The following is a 10,615-nucleotide window of genomic DNA, read 5'->3' on the forward strand; positions in this document are numbered from 1 at the left end:
CCAGTCCAGTATCTCTGCCAAGAAAACCCCAAATGAGGTCATAAAAGGCCAGACAGGACTGAACAACAGAGACCCCAAGGAAATACTGTTCGACTTTGCTATACAAAATGAAAAGCAGGGAGCAGTGTGAAGTCGAGGAATTGCCTTCATCTTTCCCTATTCCAATACATCCTCCATTCAGCTTTCCAAATGTTCTTCCTAAAAGGCAGCTCTGACCTTGTCACCCCTCCCCTCGTCAACAAATTCCTATTAGCGTTCTCCCGTTACCTCCAGGATCAAATAGAAAATCTATTTGGCTTTTAAAGTCTTTCAGAAGCTGGTATTGGGGCATCTGGGTGGTGCCATGGATAGAGCACCAGCCCTGGAGTCAGGAGGATCTGAGTTCAAATCTGACCAAACACACGTACTAGCTGCGTGACCCTGAGCAAGTCACTTAACCCCAACTGCCTCCCCCCAAATCAATAATAACCTGGTACCGTCCTACTTAACTAGTCTTCTTATATTTTATTCCCCTTCATGTAATTTGTAATCCAGTGACACTGCCCTCCTTGCTCTTACTCACACAAGATACCCCATTACCTGACTATTTCCACGGACTGTCGCCCATGCCTGAACCCTCTCCCTCTTCATCTCCTTCTTCTGGCTTCCTTCAAGCCTTAACTAAAATCCTGCCTTCTGCAAAAAGCCTTTCCTTCCATCCTAGATCATCTCCCAAGTTATCCGGTATCTCTCTTGTTTCTGGGTAGTTATTTGCATATTGCCTCTCCCATTAGATTGTGAGCTCCTTAACAGTAGGGGCAATTTTTGCCTTTCTTTGTATCTCCCATGATTAAGCACAGTCCCTGGCACACAGTGGGAGTTTAATAAATGTTCACTGACTTGATTTGTCCTCCATTCCTTCTCTCACATCACCCAATGGTGGTTGGTGTTTGTGGTAGAAAAAACATTTCCTCCTTATGAGCTAGGCTAGTTTTACAAGTCAGTTCCCTGCCAAGTGTTGTTGTTCAGTCATTTCAATTGTGTCCAACTCTTCATGGCCCCATTTGGGGTGTGCTTGGCAATGATACTAGAGGGGTTTGTCATTTCCTTCTCCAGCTCATTTTACAGATGAGGAAATTGAGGCAAAAGGGTTAAGTGACTTGCCCAGGGTCACACAGCTAGTAAGTGTCTGAGGCCATAGTTGAACTCAAGTCTTCCTGACTCAGGGCCCAGGGCTCTAACCACTAAGCCACTCCTCCCTGCCAAGTAGCCTAGGCTAACTTTTCCCTTAAATTGGTGATAAAAATGTCCTCAACACTTAATTAGACCAGGGAATTAAAGCTCAAACGCTTGAATTGGCTTCCTGATTAGCTACTGGACCTCAGGCTTGATAGTCTCCTATTGAAGCTCACTTAACAGGGCCCATCTCTGTATGGAGACCAGAGGAGATGGATTCAACAGAACGAACATTTCATCTTTGCCAAATATTTTTTCATGCTATCGTTAAGTAAATTTCCTTTTGTAAAAGGCTTTAGGATCTACAAGTGTCTCCTTTCATTCCCTGGTCCCATTTAAAGTAAGACAACAGATTTTCCAGCCTTGGACTAAGTTGTCACTTCAAAAGATTTAGATAGATCATTTACCCCAGTTCCAACCTCCTTTTTTGCTCCTCTTAGACAACATGTGAACTTCCATTCCCAGACCATGATTAGATGCAGCATGGTGAGACAGTGACAGTAGGTCTTAGAGTCAGGAGACCAGGTTCCTATCTCCACTCTGACTCATGCTCAGCTGTGTGACCTTGGCCAAGTCACTTGCCCTGTCTAGACCTCAGATTCTTAATTGGCAAAATGGGGATAATACTATTTAGGTTATTAACTTTGTTGCTATAGGAAAAGTCAGCACTTGGTAAATCGAAAAGTATCATACAAACACAAATTATTAATGGAGAGATAGCAAAAAGAACACTGGTCTTAGAGTGGTTTGAGTCTTGGCTCTGATACTAGTCCTGTGTCCCTGGACAGGTCATTTTGGGTCTCAGTTTCCCCTTCAGTAAAGTAGCAGTATTAATATTAAAACTCCTTGGATGTCATGAAGAAAACACTTTTTTAAACCTTAAGGTGCTCTGTAAATATGAGTTTTTTGTTATTCAGACACAGAAATCAGCCAACAGAAACACTCACGAAGCAGAACTGAGCTCAAAAGCTCAGTCCTTCAGCTTCAGACACCCCATCATTAGGGCTACAGGTACAGGACACAGCTTGTCAAGTAAGAATAGAAACATGTATGTCTATTTTGATCTTTACATGAGATGTGGCATGACAAGTTGGAATCAGAGACTAATTCTGTAACCAGAGGTAAATCCATTCACCTCTTGGGTCTTGACTTTCTTTATCGGTACAATGATGGGTTTGGACTAGGAGATCTCCAAGGACCCTTGTAGCTCTCTGTCTTTCTATATTGGCATGTAAATATCTGGAAATATGCCTGCCGCACTCTGGGAGGCTTGGCAACGAGTCAAAAGAGGCAGATTCTTTTCTCTTTCTTTCCCTGTTTTGGTGTTAAGATAGTATTTGTCTAGTTGTCTAGACTGAAAAGAGAGTACTATACTAGGCATTTCAGCTATAATTCTGAATTTATTTCTGTATTTTCTTAGTAGAAGAAGTGTGGAGTAGTGAAAAGAACAATGAAGCTTGGGGATCTGAAAAGTTTGAGTCCTGGCCCTGCCAAGATCTATGCCTCTGGATAAATCCATTAACCTCTCTGCTTCAGCTGTAAACTGCACTGGAAGCATCTAAGCAGATCAGTGGCTAGATGCTGGATTGGAGTCAGGATGTCTCCAGTTCAAATGCTGATTACTATCTCTCTGACCCTGGAGAAGTGTCTCAACTTCTGTGCCTCAATTTCCTCATCTGCAAAATAGGGACAATAATAAAGATAGTAACCTACCTCACATGGTTGTTGTGAGGTCTAAATGAGATAACACATACAAAGTGCTATGTAAACCTTAAAAAGCTCTACTAATGCTAGCGAGGCACTATCATTGCTGTTACCTACTTTGGAGGGTTGTTGTGACATTTAGATGATCTAATGTATGTGTTTTGTAACCTCAAAGCTTCATCCCAAAATACAAATTGTTCCTTTTAAGCATTAGTTGTTTCTTCCTTTCCATAATTCAATGCTAATTTTATTTTTAAAATTATTTTTATGTATTTTATTAAATATTTCCCAATTACATAAATTTCCCATTATGTAATTTTATTACACATAATTGATATATAATATTTAATTAATAATATAATAATTAATATATTATATATGATAATATACATAACTTCCCAATTACATAATAATACAGCAATAATTTTAAAAAATTTTGAGTTCCAAATTCTCTCTCTCCCTCCTGTTCTTTCTGCCTTCTTAAGAAGACAAATAATTTGATATTGATTATACATGTTAAGTCCTGCAAAACTTATTTCTGTATTAGGCATGTTGCAAAAGAAAACACAAACAAAATAAGGTAATAAAAACAAGTTTTTTAAAAAATTATGCTTCAATCTACTTTCAGAATTCATCAGTTTTCTCTCTGGAGGTGGGAGGCATTTTCATCATGAGTCCTTTCAAATTCAACTCTAACTTTAAGTGGGAGCTTTTGGTGGGTCAGGTATTGGGGAGTATCTTAAACTTAGACTTCCCTATCCCTTTTGTTTAAAATAAGTGGGTCTGGTAATCCTAGAAATGTTAGGGGTAACACCTGTGTGAAGACTAGGAAGCCAATAGTTTCAACCCAGTTTCAACCCTGTAATGCTGCTAATTATAAATGATGTCAGGAAATGTCAGAATATGACAGCCACCCCTCACCCCACCACCCTCCCGCCCAACACCTCCACCCACTCAAAAGAAGAAAAAAGACTTGGGTTTGGCAAGCACTGGAATGCAGTGAACTTATTAGGCATTCACTACTGATTTACTGCACAAAGCACAGTCACCATAATTTCAGTTCAGTAAACGTCAATCAAAATGTAAACCTTCAATCAAGAAAAATAATCTGGGTTGACTAAAAACCACTGGGGACATAGGGAACTATTGCTCATTGTCTGCTCAGTACTTTCCAGTTTTAGGGGAGGGACTTTTGCCTCCAACATTATGGTGGTGGGGAGTGGGGCAAAGAAAGGGGAAGTAGGAATTTCTCATATTAACTATTTGCTTTCCATGGAAAGAATGCATTCAATATTATCATTAAGACGATATGCTAGAGACCTCTGATTTAATCAGGGAAGAGAATTCCTTATACAGATAGAAATCCTTTAACAATTTAGTGGTTAGTGAGTCAACAAGCATTTATGAAATGCTTATACTGTGCTAAGCACTTAATATATCCCAAGCACTGGGGATACAAAGAAAAGACAAAGACATAACCCGTCCCCAACGAGCATACGAATGAGACAGAGGCAACATGTAAATTGCTGGATCTACAGAAGATGGGAGGCAACCTGGGAGAAGGCACTACAGCCAGGGAGAGTTGGGGGGATAGGAGAAATCCTTCTGCATAAGGTAGGACATAAGCTGACTTGAAGTATCAGAGAAATCAAATGGTAGCAGTGAAGAAGAAGAGCACTACAAGCATGGAGGTCAGCCAATGCATGGTCCTGGAGATGGAAGATAGGGTTGAATTGCAAGTGGACCAGTAGAGCTGGATCGTAGATTTTGTGAAGGGGAGTCAAGTATTGGGCTCAGTTATGAAGAGCTTTGGGGGCAGCTAGGTGGTGCCCAGGGCCTGGAGTCCGGAAGATTCATCTTCCTGACTTCAAATTTGACCTCAGACACTTACGAGCTGTGAGACCCTGAGCAAGTCATTTAACCCTCTTTGCCTCAGTTTCCTCATCTGTAAAATGAGCTGGAGAAGGAAATGGCAAACCACTCCAGTATTTCACTAAGAAAATCCCAAATGAGACCACAAAGAGTCAGCCATGACTGAAATGATTGAATAACAACAACATGAAGAGCTTTAAATGCCAAACAGAGAACTTAATATTGATCCTGGAGGTGAGAGGGAATTGCTGGAGCTCTTTGTATGGTGGAGGGGAGCATGACATGGTTAGATTTATGTTTTTTAAAACATCACCTTGACAGTTGAGTGGAGCATGGATTGAAATTGGAATAAATGAGATAAAAGGCTATTGCAAAAGCTCAAGTAAGAGAGGATGAGGATTTGGACTAGGGTTGTGGCAATGTGAATGGAGAGTAGGGAGTGTATAGGAGAGATGTTTTCCAGGAAAAAAAAAAAAAGATTGGCAACAGAATGGCTATCTAGAGAAGTATTCTCAATTTTTTGGTCCCAGGACCACTTTATACTCTTAAAAATTATTGAAAGTTACATCTATTAATATTTACCATATTAGAAGTAAAAACATCTCAGCATTATTATGAACAGAGTTTTGAGCTCATGGACCCCCTAAAAGGTCTCAGGAAGCACCAACATGGAGTGAAAGTGAAGAGTCTGAGGCACATAAAAGTTAAGTGAGTGACTGGTCAAAGGTCACAGAGCCTGTGCCAGAGGTAGGATTGGAATCCAGGCCATCCTGACTCAACCCACAGCTCTTATCTACTACTACTCTATTTACATCAATAATGCTTCATTATTTCAGATTTTTTTTTTTTTTTACCAAATGCAAGTTATCATACCATTATCAATCTAGTTCTGAAATGAAAGCACACATGGGCTGAAGTGAATTTTAATTTAAAAATATATATGGTATTACATGGCCATGTGAATCTACGAAGTTCTGGAGTGCTGGCATCTTATCATCAAGCCTAGCACTGGGGTGGGGTGGAGAGGGGGCAAATGGGGGAGGGGAGGCTGATGACAATTTTTTCAGATTAATATTCAACTTTAGAAGAGGGAAGTTTCCCAAGTTTCCATTATGCAAAACTGATGTCATATACCAATTGCTGTCTGCCTAGGTCTGCCTGGGAAAGGAGAGATAAGACATTCCATCATACTCCCTCCACCAGTCAGTCACCTGCCTGGATCCCCCCATGAAGGTACTTCTTTCACTTTCCCCTTTTCCAACTATACACTGCAGCCTTAACCCCTGGAAGGTCTCCACCCTGAGGCTGAACTCCTACAGATGCTCATAACCTTCCAGAAAAACCTATTCCTTAAAGATCAACAAACTTCCACCTCCAGATTCTGTCATTATTCTAACCCTATTCTCTGTGCCCACTGCCCTCCCTTACTCATATTCACTTCAGTGAAACCTTCCTTCCCGCCATGTCCCATTCCAATGCTACCCAGTCCTTCCACTGAGTTCTTTGGGATGCCTGCTCCAGTTCCCACTCCTTCCACCTTGGACTCCCTGAGAGCTGGCTCTCTCCTGATGACATAGTTTCCCCGGCCATCCTTTCAAGCATGTTTTAATTTTCGCTCATTCTCCGACTTCCTGGTCAAGGTGGGGGAGTTGAAATATTCTTATTTCCCATTTGCTACTTCCAGATTACCCTTCTACACCTCCCCCCCCCCCATCACTCAATAACCTCTCCTCCTTTGAGGTTTATTCAATTTGTACTTGACACCCAATCAAAATTCTGACAGCTATTGTCTGCCAACCTCCAGGTCACTCTCCTTTCCTCTTTTTGGTTCTCCTTCTACTTATCTGACCACTCTTCAGTCTCCTTTGCTAAAGCTTCAACGAGTCACATTCACTAATTATGGATGTCCCCCAGTGCCCTGTCCTGGGCCCTCTTTTCTTATCCCTTGATAATATTTTCTATTGGTGATCTCATCAGCTCAATGCTACTGATTCTTTGATCTATTTATCTAGCCCTAACCTCTCTCCTGACCTCCAATATCCTGTCTCCAGTTGTCTATTGGCACCTCAGAGTAAATATCCTTTATATAGCTTAAACTCAACATGTCCTAAACTAAACTTGTACTCCACCTTCAAGTCCTCCTCTCTTTCTAACTTTCCTATCATTATCAAAGGTACCACAATCTTCCCAAGTCACCCACGCTCACAACTGAGGTGTCACCACCTTCTTTTTCTCATGCTCTCTCACTCTCCATGTCCAAGTGGAGAGGCCAAATCCTGCCAATTCCACTTTTTTTTAACATCTCTAGCATGCTCCCCCTTCTCTCCTCTGACTCTGACACTGCCCCCCCGCCCCCCCCCCCCCCCATTCAGTCCCTTATCACCTCACACCAGGGAATTACTGCAATCGCTTTCTGGTTCCTCTCTCTGCCACAAACTTCCCCCTACTCCAGCTCATCCTCCATTTAGCTGTCAAACTGATCTTAAAGCAGAGGTCTGACCGTGTCAGCTCCCCCATCCAGTGACTCCCTATCCCCTTCAGGATCAAGTATAAAACTTTTCCTCCTCATCTGCACCTTCTGGCTTCTCTGGCTTCCTTCCAGTCCCAGATAAAATCTCACCTTCTACGGAAAGCCTCCCAACCCCTTTTAATCCTAGGGCTTTCCCGCTGGTGATAATCTCCAAGTTTTCTTGTATATGTCACATTTGTACATTATTATTTTCATGTTATCTTCCCCATTAGACTGTGAGTTCTGGAGATCAAGGACTGTTGTTTTTTTTTTTTTATCCCCAGCACTTAGTGCTGTGCCTGGCACATTGTCTGGGCTTAGTGAACCTTAGTTGACTTGATTTAAAGGGAGTACATATTGAGGAGATGCATTAAGCCTTTTGCATATGTATATTAGTTGGTTTAGAAAAGGGGGACCTGATGCAACATGACTAATGTGAAAATATGTTTAATAGGAATGTATCTGCAGAGCCTATATCAGATTGCATGCCGTCTTGGGGAAGAGGGAGGAGAAAGAGGGGGAGAAAATTTAAAACTTATGGAAGTGAATGTTGAAGACTAAAAATAAATAAATTAACTTTAAAAAAAGAAAAGGGGGACCTGTGAATTTAGCAGGAGAAATTGTTCTTAAAATTGGCCAAAGTTTTAATGACTTGAATGATTCCTCCCTCTTCCCCACCTTTCAATTAGGAGCCAAGTTCTGTTAATCCTACTCCTGTATTCTCTTGTATTGGTTCCTTTCCATTCCCACAAACACATCTACTTCTTGCCTGGACTGTTATTGTAATAGCTCCTAACTAGTCTCTGCAAATTTCAAAACCATTTTATATTCTTAAGAGATTAATTTTCCTGATGCACAAGACAATAGAAAGAGTTTTAGATTTAGAATCAGGAAGACCTGAGTCTGAACCCTGCCTCAGACACTACCTGTGTGACCCTGGGGAGGTAAGTCATTTAACTGCTCTCAGCCTGTTTCCTGGTGTGTAAAGTGGAGGTAATAATACCATCTGCCTCACAAAGTTGTTGTGAGGATCAAATGGGATAACACATGTAGACTACTTTATCGGCCTTAAAGCATTATAAAATGCTAGCCATTATTATTACGATGACTTCCCCTTGTCTGCTTGAGGTAAACAGAGTACTGTTTCTTTCCTTCTCTCCTTCTTTCTTCCTTTCTCTCTCTCTCTCTCTCTCTCTCTCTCTCTCTCTCAATCAGGGTTAAGTGACTTGCCCAGGGTCACGTAACTAGTAAGTGTCTGAGGCTGGATTTGAACTCAGGGGTCCTCCTGACTCCAGGGCTGGTACTTTACCCACTCACCACCTAGTGTAGTCCTGTGAAAAAAAGGACATTTGACTCAGAGCCAGGGGACCTGGGTTTGAATCCCAGATTTGCTACTGTATGACCTTGTGAAGTCACTTAACCTTTCCAGGCTTCAATATCATCATCTATAAAATAACACAGTTCTATTAGATGGATCCATTTAGATCTAAATAGTACCGATCTTGTTCAAAGTCTACAAATTAGCTTATCATTGGAGGCCCTTCATGTTCTGGCCCCTTTCCTCTTTTATCACCCATTACTCCCTCTTATTTACCCCCAAGTTCTAGCTAAACTTTACTTTTTTCTTCAAACACACCCCGTGCTTTCCAACTGCTATACCTTTAGTTATGCCTTTTTTTCCTCTTCCTGAGATATGTTGTGTTTGTCCTTTGTTTTTGAAGAGGAACAATGACATCACTGGTGATGTCTTGACTAGTGAGTGAATCCTTGGTATCTTCAATATCTGGTCAAGTTCTAAGCACTCAAAGTGCCTCCTTCAGCCACCTTCGTGACCATTGGAACAAAAAGTCTTTGCATGCATGGGGTAGTCTTGAGGCCTGTTGGTTACCCTCAACTTGGTTGAGCCATCTGCTGAGACAGTTTACCAGTATGGCTGCCGTGCATGCTTCTTGGGGCCACAGGTGAGAACTGGTTGAAAGGTGAACACCAAAGGTGGATGAGTAGGCCTGAAAAGAGCTTAGCAAGCTCTCAAACTGGAGGTGCTCATCCTCCTGGAACACCCCACACACCACTGAAATATACAGAGAAGAACAAGTACATGAAACATGGTCAAACAACAATGAATTTGTATGAATACCCCACACAGTTTGTCTCACAGTATGTATATCCGGGACAGACAGTACCAATGCCCAATAGACCAAGCCTAAAAGAAGGAACAATACAAAGGGGATTGCTTCTGAGAAATTGCAAAGCTCTTTTGCCAATTCTGAGCTTCCCATAAAAGCAAAGCCCCATCATTTCAATATTAACATTTTAGAGGTAAGACACGGAGTACCACTGCTTATGAAGAAGTGAAGATCAATATCAGAGTGTAATGGAGAGGCTCACGGTGGGGTGGGGTTGTGAGCAAGTTGTAACACACAACCAAAACATATTTCCAAAGGTGTAAAGGGCACCCTGAAGGAATAGTGTGACAGGAAGAGAAGATGGGCTGGTCAGAGATGAGAACTAGAGGTGATAGGTGATGAGGGCTCCATTGGAGTTCCCCCAGTGTCGAGGGAAAGCAAGGAAAGTCTTCAGGTCATTTGGTGAACTTTTGGGAGAATTTGGACAAGAGTTGCATAGGGTGAAATTTTTCTGATCAGCATCATTGGAGGGAACTCCCAAGTTGAAAAAAGTTTAGTAGGGATCCTCATCCTCTATCTTTGCTTTTCTAAATCTCAATCATTATTCATGGCTTGGTTTACAAGCTATTTTCTTCATTAAGTTTTCCCCGATTTGGCCTGCCTGCCAGTACTGACTTGACTGCCCCATTAGAGGAGGGACTTTCTGTGGTCTTTTCATTCCCAGGGTCTAGCATGGTAGCTTGTACACAGTAGACACTTGATAAATGTTTGTTTAATATAATTATCACCTCAACCTTTCTAACCAGATGTGATATCTCCTATCCCTTATCCTCCATAGCATTTTCATGGCATTTGCTATATTTTGCCCCATATCCTACTTATTTGTGTACTTGTCTCATCCACCCTTACCCCCACTCCCCACCCCCAGGCCAAACTCTGGGAGGATGATGGGAGAACTCATTTAAAAGATCGTTTCTTTTGTTTTTCTATCACCTTCACTTCCCAAAGCATCCTGCCCCTTTCCCAGACCCAGAAAGCCACACCTACCAATAAAGAATAAAAAATAAAGAGAAAACAAAAGCAGTTGAGTAAAACTAGCCAACAGAGCCATCAAATCTGACAGTACATGCAGTGTTTCATACCAGTCTCTCCAATTCTGCAAACAAATAAAAAATAAAAATAAATTCTC

This window comes from Trichosurus vulpecula, chromosome 8 (assembly GCF_011100635.1).
Source record: "Trichosurus vulpecula isolate mTriVul1 chromosome 8, mTriVul1.pri, whole genome shotgun sequence".
Lineage (NCBI taxonomy): Eukaryota > Metazoa > Chordata > Mammalia > Diprotodontia > Phalangeridae > Trichosurus > Trichosurus vulpecula.